Consider the following 16258-nt stretch of genomic DNA (forward strand, 5'->3'; position numbering starts at 1 on the left):
GCCATGGGCAGAGCTGGCCAGTTTTCCCAGGATTCTTCTTTCCCCTGGTGCAGCTGGGGGTTTAGAGCCCAGATCTCCTTATAAATGTCCTTTTAGCACAGCTAAGGCAGATCTTTCCCCACCATGGCCCTATCCGCTGCAGCAGACTTCCAGGAGTGCATGGAAGCTCCTGCTTCTCCCACCCTGCCTTGCTCCTTACCATGGGCAGAGCTGGAGAGAGTGTGGCTGCAGCTAGCTTTGCTCCACTTGACCTGCCAGATCCATCTGCAAGCTGACGTCACCTGAGCCACCACTATTCCTCCCACCCCCACCTGGCATTTTCTGCTTATTAAAACACACATGCCATCTCTGCTCCTGCACCATTAAGACGTTTGCTCAGCAGTACAAACTCGGAAAAAGGGAGGGATGGAGAGAGGGAGTCCACACACAGTTGAAATAAATTAATGTGGAATGAAACAGCAGTCCTGGCTCCCATAAGGTGGCTGGTTTGAGAGGCAGATAGATACTAAAAGGCTCTCATTACTAAATAAGGAACACTTAAAATAAGCACCCATTGCTAATGGCTCACCCTTAAAAGCGAGAACATGACAGAATGCACGAAGACCAACTATGGGTCAGCACTCTATCGTCTTCATCATGACCACATGTACACAGTACTTACTATGTGTCAGGTGCTTGACCACACTCGCTAAATCTAATTTTCATTTATACATCCATTATACTTTCTGCCATTTCCACCCTCTGCTCCCTTCTCTCACTTTCTGCTCCCCATAGCCCATCCCTTTTTATTCTTTTTGTTGATTCTTTTCAGATTCATCATATCTATAGATAATCTATTTATTAGGGTGACTGACTTGGAGGCTTTCTCTATTGACTTCCTACTAGGGAATTTAACCCTCTTTCCTTAGCTCCTATACCCACCACAGACACTTCCTGCCTTCATCCTCCCAACAGGGTCAAGTGGTCATTTTATTTAGATCAGTAACTTTGCATGATCATGATTATGTGAATATTCTATGTTGATAAGCCGTGTAGTGTGGTGTGGTGGCCACAAAATGTACCACTCCAGTGTCTTCTTGAAGGGAGTATAATAGACTAACAGCTCAGCTGCTGCCCCTCTGGGCCCATCATTACCTTCACAACAAGGCCACTTTCCTGTGGCCCAGTGACTGAGCACGGGTCCATTCCTGCAAGATGTGCAACTTCTCCAATTGGCTTCTTGGGCTGGAGACTCCCCTGTTGTCCTGGCTGCTCCTTTCTGGGAACTGTACTGCAGCCTGGGCTGTCTCCCTGCCCCATCTTCCTCCCTTCCTTCCCTCCTGCACAGAGGCCAGCCCTGCACTGAGTTCTACAGGTGCTGCTGCCTCTGTTTGGGCCCTCCCACTAGATCCTTCAAAGGCGTTTCCCAAAATCAGTCTCTCCAACATCTAATCCCATCTTAGTGTCATTCTCATCAAACCCGTACTTGTATATCTGGAGTCAATCATTGTCCCTCCCTCATACCCTATTTATTTAGCTTTTTATTTGTCTCTTTGTTCATACCAGCTTTATTTATGATAGCTAAAAGCTGAAAATAAACATATGAATGGATAAATTAATAGCATCATATTCAAACATCGGAAGAGTACTCAGAAAAAGAAAAGGCTGAACTACTCATACAACATTATTAATAAATCTCAAAGTAATTACACAAAACAAATAAAACCAGAAAATAAGAGGAGTAAACACTTTATGATCCAATCATATAAAATTCCAGAAAAAGTAAACATATATATTGTAGGGTAAAATGAATAAATGGTTACTTGGAGGCCTGGGAAGGATGAGGAGAGGGATTATAAAAGGACGTGCTTTCACAGCTTCATCTGTATGTTAGAATTTGTCCAATTGTGTATGTCAAATATGTGCAGTTTATTACACGTAAATTATACCTTTATAAAACTTTAAAATTGGTTCAAGATAAAATCTACACATCCCACTCTCAGGTTGTTTGTTTCTTGTTTTATGAAACAAAAAATTCGTTCAAGAAAAAAATCTACATATCCCACTCTCAGGTTGTTTGTTTCATTTTTTATGTACTTATCACTAACTCTATTCTGAACTCTCCTGGTATGTAAATCTTCTCCCAATGTGTGCAGACACACTAGGCAGTCTCACAATTGCATTGCGTCTTACAGAAACTTCTCCTGGCTCCGTCTAACCTCCTCCAATCTGGGCTGGGCTCTCTCCACCTGCTGTGCAACTGACCTCTTGGAATCTTCCTTACCATCGTCCAGGGATCTTCCTCTGTTGGGCCCTCTGTTTCCTGTTTTTCATGCCTGGATCTCCTTTGACTCACCCTCACCTTGGTGTAGCACATCCTCCAGTAGCTTCCCACTGAAGGGTGGGATTACGCCTGCAATCCCAGCACTTTGAGAGGTCAAGGTGGGTAGATCATTTGAACCCAGGAGTTTGAGACTAACCTGGGCAATGTAGCAAGACCTTGTCTCTAAAAAAAAAAAAAAAAAAAATTAGTAAATCTCAAAGTAAGATGCAAATTCTAAACCTGTCTTTCATCTATCCTCACACTTTAACAAGAATCTGGCTGGACCCAAAATTCTAGATGGAATCATTTTCCTTCAGAGTCTGGAAGGCTCTGCTCCCCTGTCTTTTGTGTTATGCAGTGCTGGAGTTCACAAGCCTTTTTCTCCCCTTGGAAAGGGATGGGATTCCTCCTTCCCCACTACGTCCTGAAAGCTCATGGCCATGTGCCTGGTGTGGGTGGGTCTGTTGTCCTCCCTTGCTCTGTGCTCGGTGAGTCTTTCCAGGCCAGCAACTTGGCTCCTTCAGTTCCAGGAAGGCAACTTGAATTCTTTATGGGTGAATTCCTCCTTTCTCTTTCTTCTCTTTTCCTTATTTGCAGCTGCTTTTCCTTGGATATTGAATGTCCTAATGTGGTCCTCACATCTTCTCATCATTTAGCTCCCATTTTCTCATCTCTTTGTCTCTCACTCAACTTTCCATGAGATTTCTCAACTTTATCTTACTACATTTCTTATCTTTTTTTTTTTTTTTTCTTTTTGAGACAGGGTCTCACTTTGACACCTGGGCTGGAGTGTGGTGGCAACATTACTGCTCACTGCAGCCTCGACCTCCCAAGCTCAGGTGATTCTCCCACTTCAACCCACACCACCACGTCTGGCTAATTTTTTCATTTTTGTAGAGACAGGGTCTTGCTATGTTGCCCAGGCTGGTTTCCAGCTCCTGAGTTCAAGTGATCTGCCCACCTTAACCTCTCAAAGTGCTGGGATTACAGGCAAAGGCCACTGTTCCTGGTCTGTGTTACTACCTTTTAATTGATTTTTAAAATTTCTTCTATCTCTTTTTTAATTTTCAAGATTTTTTGGGTCTTGGAATAGTCCTTTTTATAGCATGTTCTTTTATTAAGCACTCTTCTCTGTAAAAGAATATATTAATCATATTAATTGTTAAGAATAGTGAGAATAATTTACGTGAAGTTCACTCTACCTGAATAGCTTCTGCTTCTTTCAAGTGGCTTTTTTTTTTTTTTTTTTTTTTTTTTTGAGACAGAGTCTTGCTCTGTCGCCCAGGCTAGAGTGCAGTGGTGCAATCTACAGGCATGTGCCGCCATGGTGGCTAATTTTTTTTTAGTTTTAGTAGGGACAGTTTTCACCATGTTGGTCTTGAACTCCTAACCTCAAATAATCTGCCCATCTCAGCTTCCCAAAGTGCTGGGATTACAGTCAAGTGGCTTTTTTTTTTTACAGTCAAGTGGCTTTTGTGTTAAGTGCATTCCCAAAAGTCTTAGCTGTTCAGTAGTATTTACAACTAGTCTTTGAGAAGGTAACTAGAAATCTGGGCAAGGTGGCTGGGGGAGCTTGTTATCTGTAGTTATGTTGGGTGATCTGACTGTTTCCTTAGGTAATTCCAGATCTTGGTATCTTTGACACTTTCTTTGGAGCTAGTGAAATTTCCTAGAAAAGACTCCTAATCTCTTTCTGGACGTCAATAGATTGTGCAGAATTCACTGCCCATGATCAGCATTTTCAACTTGTAGCAGAGTCCAGCCCTCTCCCAGAGCAGACCCTATTTACAACCCCCTCTTCTATACGAAAAAATTATTCCCAGTAATAGTCATGTAAGAATCAACATTAATCACTTCTTTATTTCTTCTTTAGTTTTAAAACAAACTATTAACATAACAGATGGATAAATTTTCATTTTAATTATATTAAGCAGATTCAGTAAAGTATTTTATGTAAGAACTAAAATCCGCACTTGCCAAACCAAAGTACTGCATTCAGTTCACACTCCGATTTACTAATTTAAATTTTAAGCATTCATGAAATTCCAAGCAGTCACATAGAATGCCAAAGGTGAAATAACTCAAACTCTACTTCTTTGTCTTTGCAATCACAATGTCTCATTGTTGCAATCTTCTTTACAAATGCAGGAATATGTCGCACCCCAGGGATGGGACCCAGGTCACAACCGAAGAAACTGCACAAGATCTGAAGTGTTAGCCATCTCCTCTCAACCAAATGCATATGCTGAGTCCTCATATGCTGGGGTTCTTGCAAATAACTTCCATGTAGAATAAAATGCTTATTAAAGGGTAAGTAATAAAATGTGCTGTTTTGAAGCTTACATCTATACGTACTTTTTTATTTTTTTGAAAAGGGGTTTTGCTGTGTCACTCAGGCTGGAGTGCAGTAGCTCAGTCACGGCTCACTGCAGCCTCAAACTCCTAGTCTCTAGTCTTCCTCCCAGCTCAGCCTCCTGAGCAGCTGGGACTACAGACATTTGCCACCAAGCCCAGTTATTATTATTATTATTATTATTATTATTATTATTTTTTCTTTTTGTGAAGATAGGGGTCTCGCTATGTTGACCAAGCTAGTCTTGAACTCCTGGGCTCAAGCAATCCTCCCGCCTTAGCCTCTCAAAGTGTTGGCATTACAGGTATGAGTGTGCCCAGCTGACATCTGTATTATTGAAACTCAACAGTAACCACACAGTTACTTAGAATATAGACTAACAAGATATTTTTCAGGGAGGAATCCTTTATCACAACATTGTTTAGAATTACCAGCACATGGTGATAATAAAAAAAGCCTTTGTATTTTATTGTTGTAAAATGTACATACCATAAAATTTATCATTATAACCATTTCTTTTTTTGGAGATGAAGTTTTGCTGTTCTTCAGACTCGAGTTTAGTGGTGCAGTCATAGCTCACTGCAACTCTAAATTCCTGGGCAGAAGTGATGTTCCTGCCTGAGTAGCTAGGACTACAGGCACATGCCACCAATTTCAGTTAATTGTTTTTTTTTTTTTTTTTTTTTTTTTTATGAAGTCACACTCTGTGGTCCAGGCTGGAGTGCAGTGGCGCTATCTCAGCTCACTGAAACCTCTGCCTTCTGGGTTCACGCAATTATTCTGCCTCAGCCTTCTGAGCAGCTGGGATTACAGGCGCATGCCACCATGCCTGGCTGATTTTTGTGTGTGTGTGTGTGTACGTGTATTTTTAGTAGAGATGGGGTTTCATACCATGTTGCCAGGCTGGTCTTGAACTCCTGACCTCATGATCTGCCCGCCTCGGCCTCCCAAAATGCTGAGATTACTGGCGTGAGCCACCGCACCTGGCCAATATTTTTATTTTTTGTAGAGACAGGGTCTTACTTTGTTGCCTTGGCTGGTCTCAAACCCCTGGCATCTAGTCACCCTCCCATCTCTGCTTCCCAAAGTGCTGGGATTACAGGCATTTTAATTATTTTGAAGTGTACAGTTCAGTGGCTCTAAGTACATTCATACTGTGGTGAATCACCACCATCGATCTCCAGAACTTTTTCATCATTCCAAACAAAACCCTGTACCCATTAATACACAAACTCCCCCTTCTCCTCTCTCCCTAGTTTCTGATAACCTCCTCTCTACTTTCTACCTCTACAATTTTGACTACTCTAGGTATCTCACATAAGTGGAATGCTACGCTATCTGTCCTTTTGTGACTGGCTTGTTTCACTTAGCATAATTCTTCAAGGTTCATCCATGTTGTAGCATGTGTCAGAATATCCTTCCTTTTTAAGGTTGAATAACAACCCATTGTATGCGTATACCACATTTTATTTATGGGCACTTGGGTTGCTCCTATTCCTGGCTATTGTGAATAACCACTACTATGCACATAGTTACACAAATATCTCTGTGAGTCCCTGCTTCCACTTCTTTCGAGTATATACTCCAAAGTAGAATTTCTGTACTATATAGTAATCCTATGTTTAATTGTTTGAGGAGTCACCATATGCTTTTCCACAGCAGTTGCAACATTTTACGTTCCCACCAGCAATGCACAAGGATTCTGCTGTCTCCATATCCTTGCTAACACTTGTTATTTTCTGTATTTTTTTTTAAAGTAATAGCCAGCCTAATGAGTGTGAAGTGACACACTGACTTTTCACCAGTTGAATAATTTTGGGGAAGTTCTCTAGAGACAACCTGTGACTTTGCTACCTGCACCCAAGACAGACTCTTCCATCGTCTCCCCTTGGTAATTCTCTGACCTCCAGGATGTAGCATTTTCCAGCATTGTGCCCTTGGCGTCCCAAGTTCAGAGCCCCTCTCTTTATCTTCTGCAGGGAATAAGGCTCACACCCCTCTGCTGGAGTGGGAAAGGGGCATGCCCAGTAACATGAAGTGGCTGAGGAAGCTGGAAGTCTAACTGCTTCTTGAACTTTCAACCAATCCTTCTGTTTCTAGTCCCAAATCACTTCCACTTCCAAAACTACAGTGCCACCAGGTCCAGAGCCTGTACGGTGTTCAGTGATGCTCATCCATTGCTTCTCAGACCCATTTCGACTTAGGATTTAATGCCTCCAATCTGCTCAGTCAGTTACCACGCATCCATCTGCTTTCCAGCCTGCAATTGCAGATTCCAGATCTGCTGCTCCCTCCTCTCCTTCTCTCTTTGGCTTTAAGGGTCTAAGCCTTCTTAAGAATTCCTTTGTTGTCATTCAGATGGGGTTTCAGGAAGGAGTAAAGCTAAAAACATGTGTTCAATCTTTCATCTTCAAAAAGCCTCAACTAAACTTTAATATGCATTATTTTACTTAAATTGTACTATTATAAATGAAATTAAACATGAGGATCTGAGCTGTGGTGGAGGTGGAGGGGCATGTGGAAGTTCAGGTAGGGCCCCCAGTGCAGCAAAGGGTATCACTGAAAGCTCCTCAAGGAGGTAACATCTGAGCACATTAACTGAGCTGTGAAGGCAGAGCAAGAGTTTGATTCATTTTACATGTGTTCTGTGCTGAGAACAGTAGCATAAAGTTTTAATAATTCATTGTCCACCCACCCAAACTAACACTTAGCTGCTCTCACCATGTGCCAGACCCCAGGAAAATGCTGGTGAGTCCTCGGCACATGCAACCAGCCCAGGGGTCTCCCCTGTATCCTTGGCTCTCTGAAACAGCCCCACCCAGAAGCCATCTGCTTTCTATGATCTGGCATCACCTCACCCTGCTTCTGAATGCTGATAAATCTCCCAGCCTCACCTAAATGTTCAAGCAGCCTGTGTGTAACCCAATCTTTGTAAAATTATTGGAAAGTCCCTCCCTCCTTCTCCAAGAATGGAAGGTTACATAAAGGTCGTACAGAAGAACTTGGATGAAATAGAGAGATTGTGCAGAATTCATTGTCGATGACAGCCAAGCTGGGGACAGATAATCCTAGAGAAAGCATTAGAACTGACTTGAATCTCTGCCCACAGAGAGGGGATCCAGAATTCAGAGTGTGACCTTGAACAAAATTTCAGTCTGCTCCTAGACTGAATATCAACAGCACTTAATTAATTGGAAGTGAGGTCCTTATGAATGACAGGTTGGCAGTGATTAATTATCTTAATATTTGCTTTGGGTTCTGAGGATGTGCAAAATGATTAAAGAGGGGTTTTGGAAGCAGTGACTTGTTTGTTCTCTGTCCCCTAATTGTTTGCTAAATGATTCACCATAATTACGTGTAACATCTCCCTGCTCCCCCAGATAATACTTGCATAATAAGGAAACAAAACTGAAATTCCTGAAGTACAAACACAGTGAGGACTTGAGGGTGGGCTGAGAAGTTCCAGAAGGCATCGTATATGGGACCCACTAACCCAAGGCTCTGATCTTGTACATTGCCTGGATTTGTAGACACCTGAACTGTAGCTTACACAGAGCTGTGGAGGGAGCAATATTGTTTCACAGCAGGATATCGAGGGGGTGATTAAGAGGTGACACTGGGGTTAGGCAAAGAGTTAACCTCAGTGCCATCAAGAGACTGGGGTTCTAAACCTACTGTTGCCACTTTGTGTGCAGAAAAATAATCTGAGGCACAGAGAATCAGACTGAGCCATCATGGGTCTTCCTAAGCTGAATGCCCTGATCCAAACCCAGCCTCCTCAGCCTCAGGCCCCTAGGTTTCCCTGCACAAGCAGGAGAAAGAAGTCCTGGACCTGCCCTCCTCTTCTGTTGGGCAAGGGGACAGCTACCACCTCTCACTCACCCTCCAGTGCCCACCTCTTGCCCACCCCAGCCATTGGGATGCTTGGCTAAGAAGAAATCAGCTGATCAGAGTGGGAAGTATCAGGGAACATCAAGATAGATGTTGGGCTTCCAAATTTCCAAAAACCCCCATCCTGATTTCAGCACGCCTTTACCAGTCAGTACCAAGGACAGCGACGATCGCTTCTGGTTCCAGAAAACACAATACAAAGCTTCAAAGATAGGAGATCCAGGAGGGCCTGAGAGGTAGTAAAGTCTAGTCTGTCCCCTTATAGGAAAGGACACAGGCCTAGAGATTAGGAGGTATTTTCCAGCACCAAGCTGAGCCCAGGTATTCAGGACAGGCAAGATCTGACGGTTCACACTGCGTGCTACACCTGGAATGCTGCCACGCTGCCTGGACTCTGGGCTCCTTGGAGGAAGGGGCTGGACATAACTCATCTGTGTCCCCACAACCAAGCTCAGGGCCCAGCACAGAGGAGGTGCTCAGTGTACACGGGTTTAACTTATCTGTGAATCCAAATCCTCCCAGGAACCTCCCCCTAGGCCCAGGCCAAGGAACACCTCCCCTGGGGAGACCACCCTCTCAGTGGTGGAGAAAGTGCCTGCAGCGTAGAGCTGGTATCACCATTTCACAGGAGTAAACCTTCTATGTGTTATTGCTGCTTTTTCCCCAACTATATAAATTGTCTCCTCAATAAAACTGAGAATTATGAATTCATATTCTCTGAATCTTTAATAATGCCTGGCATAGATATTTGTAGGACTCCCACATGAAATGCTGTCCTAATAGAAGAGGGAGAGAGAGAAGAGGAGGGGATAGTTAGAGGGACAGAGACTTAGAAAGGCAGAGACATTTTTAAAGAAGCAAGAAGAACACTATGCATCACTGTGTCACAACTATTGTTCAGTGGCCCCCAAAGCCCAAGAGGACCCATTTAAGCAAGTAGGAATCACTGGAGAGATTTCAGACTGTGCTTCCTTTAGTTCTATCCAGAAGAGAAAATAAATATTATGACTCATTATTGGTTTAAAATGAGCTTCCCTACCTCCAAACCCCAAACACAAAACAAGCATGGATTCTATTCATCTTCCCTCCAGCCTACACTCTGGGCAACACCTTTGCATGCACACATCAGTCACTGCCTGTCACTTCCCCGTGGCGAGGGAGCATGCTGCTCAGTAAGGCTTCCCAACAGAAAGCTTACATCAGATTTGCAGAATCAGGCGAGTGAGTCACAGACCAGGCCCCTGGGCCTTCCTCGCAGACCAGCTACTTGGTGGAAACATGCAAGGGTTGACAAACTGAAGGATGATAAAGTCAGAAGAGAGGATCCTTCAGCTATGTTGAAGAGACTCCTTCCTAGATGGTCAAATAAGGATCTTCAGGCTCCAGATAGAAAGTGTGGTTTTGTAACACGCTGATTTGGTTGTATTTGGTTACTACTGAAGACCACCATGGCTCTGCTTTGCTCACAAAAGCTGCTTAACCCAAATAGCAGGGCACCAAGGTTGGGGTTATTCCATGAATGTGGTCTTTGCTTCTACCCCACCCTTTGCTCTAGCACCACCCACTGCTCAGCTAGGCACACACAAGGTGGCCCTCTAGGGGGACTCGTCCCTCCTAGGAATGCCTTTCTACCCTCCCCTGCCCCAGTTCTGCAATTAGCTGGGGACTCCCAGTCATCTTTCAGGACCCCAAGCTGAGCCAGCTGTCATTCCTCTGTGCCCCAGAGGCAGGCCCTTTGTGACTGTCCATTGGCTCCTGTATTACAGTGACTTTGTTACTCCCACCACTACACTGTGAACCCTTGAGGACAGAGTCTGTGTGGTGGACACTGGCTGACTGCCAAATACCCCCTGTCATTCCCCATGCCTCCCACTATACAGCAGAATGAGACCTGAGAAACAGACTCCAGTCTGCGGATGGGGGTGTGTTAGTCCAAACCATTGGGGCAACCTCATCCTCTTGGGCAGTGACTGGTCCTGAGCCCAGGGCTAAGCCAGTTAATGTGTGGTGGTGCCCTGGAGATGCTATTGGTCAGGGGCAATAGAGGCACAAGAGCTGCTCCAATCAGAAGGAAGATTGGGCTTTGTCTGTAGAGTTAGTGAGGAAGAACTCTTTTTTCTCAACTGGCCATGAATGAGGAACTCTCTTTTCTCCACATTTGATCCAATGGCTCCTTGACCATGAGGCAATCCAGCCCCAATCCAGCTGGACACAGTGTGTCCAGCACTGTGGATGCCAGAGGACAGGATAGGAGAACTTGCATCCTTGTTGGCACCATAGAGCCTCTGGGTCCTCCAATTGTGCTCTGAGTTTCTGACACTGCTAAGAAGTGCATTTCCAGTGTAAGCCAGTCAGGACAGAGTTATCTGTCACTCAGAGTTGAAACTCCAGAACTGATACAGTTAGTCTCAGTCAACTTTGTGTGTCAGTGTTCAGAAGTATGCGGGAAACAGGAGATGCTCAAATATGAGTGTCAGCATTGGGTGCTCAATTCCTGTTGCTGGTCAGGGAAAGAATCAATGAGGAGGAGGAGAGAAGCTTGCTGAGGACAGTGAGATCACCAACCACCAGGTTGGGATGGATCAAGGGCAGGTCATGACAACCACCTATGCAGATTCCACAGGGGAACCAGAACCCACCCTGGGTCTCTGTGGCTCCAGTGCCTGGCTTATCTCTACCATCTGTCCTACCTTGTGGTCCCAGACCCAAAGAAGGCATTACTGTATGTATTGTGTATTCCATATTCAAGATATTTTATCAGAAAATGCTTTAAAGGTGCATTTTAATACCCGTCAAACAGTATTATTTTATATTATTTCCTTTTACATCAACATCACATAAAAATATAAAGTCCTTTATCTTAACCCAGCAACCAGTCATATCTCTCCAGGGCCTCTGCTGATTATTATCAATGTGTCAACATTGTTTTGCTGTCTTTGTAATCCATATATATCCCTGCTTCCTAGGTTTTTTTAGTTAACTCTTTCATTGACAGGTAGCAAAGTAGCAAAGGACCTTATCTGTGTAATCATCATATTTATCATTTTAAACATCTGCACCCCATTCCATCATACTAATAGCTTGATTTTGCAGCCTCCAGTGGTTGGGCCTGAGGACTGTATCTGCTTTCACTGAAACAGTCATTGGAGTATTACAGCTGTACTGGTAAACAGTGACTGCCCTTGAGATGCTAACAGCCAGTAGGTAGAATGCAAAGTAGGGATCCTGGGTGTCCACCACTCATCAGTTTCAATCAGGGTGCATTAGTTTGCAAGGGACTGAAACTCACTCAAGCTGCCAGGAGCCAGGAGTTCAGTATGGACAGAGCAAAATATCTGGGAACCACAAAACAGCCAGGCCTCAGGGAGCTGCTAAGAACCATCTCTACAGTTTTTCTGTGTCACCCTGTCTCTGTCTCTGTGTCTCTGTCTCTGTCTCTTTGTGTCTCTCTGTCACACATGAATCTCCACAACCACCAGACCTCAAATCCCCACTGACCTGCTGGTCCAGGGCCCATCACCAACCAACCCAGGGCTGAAATTCGCAGAGGATTGTGCATGTCTATAGCCAGTAGGGCCTGGGAGAAGGGTGTCATATGCCATAACCTACACGCTGACTTCTGTCTCTTCAGCCAGGACTGAAGGTGAGCAGCTTTCAGAGAAAGGGGTTCTAGGGGAGGGAAGCCACGTGCACCCCCTCCACTCTGGCACTTCTATTATTAATACATCACAGAAAAGCACTTTATAAATTTTAAAATTCCCTTGAATGCAGATTTTCCTTTAAAGGCAGGCCTCCTGTATTTGAATCTGGCTCCACCACCCACCACTCTCTGATTTTGGGCAAGTCGTGCCCCATACCTAGTGAGCTCCCTGTCCCTAGGTGTATTCAAGTCAACAAATATTGACTGCCTGTTCTTAGCTGACATTAAGCATTTACTCTGTGCCAAGCGTGGTTGTAAGCACTTTGCGTGAGTTAACTCAGGGAATCTTCACAGCCTCCTAAGGTGAGAAATCTGAGGCACAAAAAGGATAAGTAAGTACTTGTGGATTGGACAGCTAGTGTTTAGTATGCAAATAAATGCAAATCAAACTAAGATACCACTTTGCATTCACCAGATTGACAAAATGAGCAAGTTGAGTGACACTAAGTGTGGGCTGGGATACGAGCAAAGCAGAGGAACTTGGAACCGCCTTTCTGAAAGGCATCCTGGCTGTGTTTATACTGGATGTATTCAAGTTGAATGACCCAGCACTGTCACCTTCAGGTTCCAATCCCAGAGAAACTCTCCACGGCTACCCACGGAGGCATATTCAAAGATGTTCGTCGCTCTGTTGTTTACAGTAGCAGAGGACTGAAAGTGATGTAATCTAGGCTTCCCCCACTAGCGGAATGGAAAAGAAAAGGTACAATCCACATCTACATAGCTGTCAGCTTAATTGCAAAACCAGAATGAGGAGTGAAAACTCTGAGGAAAACAGAATTATTGTGAAAGGAAAATATCTTGGGCTCCTTCAAGCTGGGAACTGCCCAGGGCAAATCTGCCTCCCATTCTACTCAAAATCACTCCTCTGCTCAATGAGATAGATGCATATCTGATTGCCTCCTTTGGAAAGGCTAATGAGAAACTCAAAAGAATGCAACCTTTTGTCCCTCACCTACCTGTGAGCTGGAAGCCCCCTCCCTTCTTCTAGTCTTCCTGCCTTCAAGTTGTCCTGCTTTTCCAGACTGAGCCAATGTACTTTTTACATATATTGACTGATGTCTCATGACTCCCTAAAATGTGTAAAACTAAGCTGTGCCCCGACCACCTTGGACGCATGTTGTCAGGACTTCCTGAGGCTGTGTCATGGGCGCACATCCGCAACCTTGGCAAAATAAACGTTCTAAATTAACTGAGACTGTTTCAAATTTTGGGGGTTCACATTATACATATGGTAAACTGTTAGGGACAAACCACCCCAAAAAAGCTTCTTGGTACTGCCAACACCCCTCCCCTTCCTCCAAGGCTTTTTACATTTCTAAGCCCTTATCTAGGCACTGTGGTGAAGCCGGCAGACTTTACCTATCAGGCCTTACTGCCATAAAGCAAACCCCAATTACAAACCATCTAGACCACACAGGGGGAGGTCATAGGAAGCATAAACAAACGTTACCCTCCTGTAAGTTCCTGCTGTCATAAACATCACCAGGTGATATGTGGCAGAGTTAACGAACAAACGACCCCACGGTCTCTCTCCCTCATATAAAACCCCTCATTTTGTAAGCTCAGGGCTGCCTCCTTTGTCTGTAATGTAGCAGCTGGCAGGTTCAATAAACTTACTCGCCTGAACTTGGGCCTCTCTTTCTCTCGTCCTTTCTCTCGGCTGACCTTACATAAACAATACGCATAGATATCCAAAACAATGACATATAAATTCAATATATATGTGTGTGTTCATGTTCCTTAAATTATGTAATTTTCTTGAGACATGTGAGTAAATAAATGTTTGGCAGAACACACAGTACGTGAGAATGCAGGTGTATGGAAGGAGAGGGTAATTGGATTGGGAATAAGGATGAAGAGAATGAAATTGAAATAAAATGAAATAAAACCCTAAGAACTCACCTTCCCAGGTAATTTAGTTTGGATGTTTGTCGCCTCCAAATCTCACATTGAAATGTGATCCCTAGTGTTGGAGGTGGGGCCTGGTGGCAGGTGTTTGGGTAATGGGGCAGAATCCCTTCTGAATGGCTTGGGGCTGACTTTGCCATTGTGAGTGAGTTCTTGTGAGAGATCAGGTTGTTTGAAAGCATATGGCACCTCCCCCATCTCTTTCTTGCTCTTACTCTGGCCACATGACATACTGGCTTCACTTCACCTTCCACCATGATTGTGAGCTTCCTGAGACCTCCCCATGCCAGCACCATGCTTCCTGTACAGCCTGAAGAACCATCAGCCAATTAAACCTCTTTTCTTTATAAATTATCCAGCCTCAGGTATTTCTTTATAGCAGTGAACAAATGGCCTAATACACCAGGGCTTCTGAGAATCAACCTGTCAGGTGCAGAGAGCTGCTGCGGACACCAGATTGGTGTCCAAAAACTGAGAGATAAGGAGTAGATACAACATCAGTATCTCCAGGCCCCTGCCCTCCACATCCCATGGTGAGTGCCCTCTGCAAGAGGCATCTTTAAATCTGCCTGCTATGCTTGGGTGCTGCATCAGGTATTCTCAGTACTTTTACTCAGTTTGGTAATTGGACAATTCAACAAACACTTAAAACTCTACGCAACTCTTGTGACTCTTGTTCAATTACCAAACATGGGTAAAAGTACCGAGAATCCCTCTACTATAAAGACACATGCACGTGTATGTTTATTGCAGCACTATTCACAATAGCAAAGACTTGGAAACAACCCAAATGCCCATCAATAACAGACTGGATAAAGAAAATGTGGCACATACACACCATGGAATACTATGCAGCCATAAAAAAGGATGAGCTCATGCCCTTTGCAGGGACATGGATGAAGCTGGAAACCATCATTCTCAGCAAACTATCACAGGAACAGAAAACAAAACACGGCATGCTCTCACTCATAAGTGGGAGTTGAACAATGAGAACACATGGAGACAGGGAGGGGAGCATCACACACCGGGGCCTGTCAGGGCATGGGAGGCTAGGGGAAGGATAGCATTAGGAGAAATACCTAATGTAGATGACGTGTTGATGGGTGCAGCAAACACCATGGTATGTGTACACCTATGTAACAAACCTATGTCCCAGAACTTAAAGTATAATAATAATAATAACTAAATAAATAAAACTCTGCTTGCTACTTTACAAAAAGATGAAAACTCATTTTTTCATATTTTGTGTCTCCCCCAGTAGTTCTGGTGGAGAATGGAGAGCTCAGGGGAAACGGGGCTGATTGAAAGAGACTCTCTGGAGGGTTTTGTGTTGCACGTACCCAGGAGGCCCAACCACCATGAGGAACACTCTGTTCAGAACACAGCCTGTTCGCTCCTGCTCAAGACAAAGCACAGCCCTGGCCCTGGTTCCGCAGTGTCCTGACAGCACACACAGCACCTGGTCCAGCCCCTACAGCACGGCTGATGGAAACTGAGGCCTGGAGAGGAAATGTGGGTTGTTGGGTTGAGTGGTGCCCTCCCCACAAAATGGTATGTCCACTCGGAACCTGTGATTGTGACTTTATTGGAAAAAAATCTTTGAAGATGTAATTAAAGATCTTGAGATGTGATCATCCAGGATTAGGGTGGACCCTAAATCCGATGATAAGTGTCCCTAGAAGAGAATTCACAGAGGAAAGGAGTGGCACCGAGGGGAAAGCCATGTAAAGAAAGAGATGGAGGCCGGGTGTGGTGGCTCATGCCTGTAATTCCAGCACTTTGGGAGGCTAGGTGGGTGGATCATGAGGTCAGGAGTTCAAGACCAGCCTGGCCAACATAGTGAAACCCTGTGTCTACTAAAAACATAAAAAATTAGCTGGACATGGTGGTGGGTGCCTGTAATCCCAGCTACTCAAGAGGATGAGGCAGGAGAATTGCTTGAACCTGGAAACAGGAGGTTGCAGTGAGCCGAGATAGCACCATGACACTCCAGCCTGGGTAACAGAGTGAGAATTTGTCTAAAAAAAAAAAAAGAAAAAGAAAGAAGGAAGGAAGGAAGGAAGGAAGGAAGGAAGGAAAGAAGGAAAGAAAGAAAGGAAAG

This window comes from Rhinopithecus bieti, unplaced genomic scaffold (assembly GCF_001698545.2).
Source record: "Rhinopithecus bieti isolate Rb0 unplaced genomic scaffold, ASM169854v2 scaffold_41913, whole genome shotgun sequence".
In the NCBI taxonomy this organism is placed as follows: domain Eukaryota; kingdom Metazoa; phylum Chordata; class Mammalia; order Primates; family Cercopithecidae; genus Rhinopithecus; species Rhinopithecus bieti.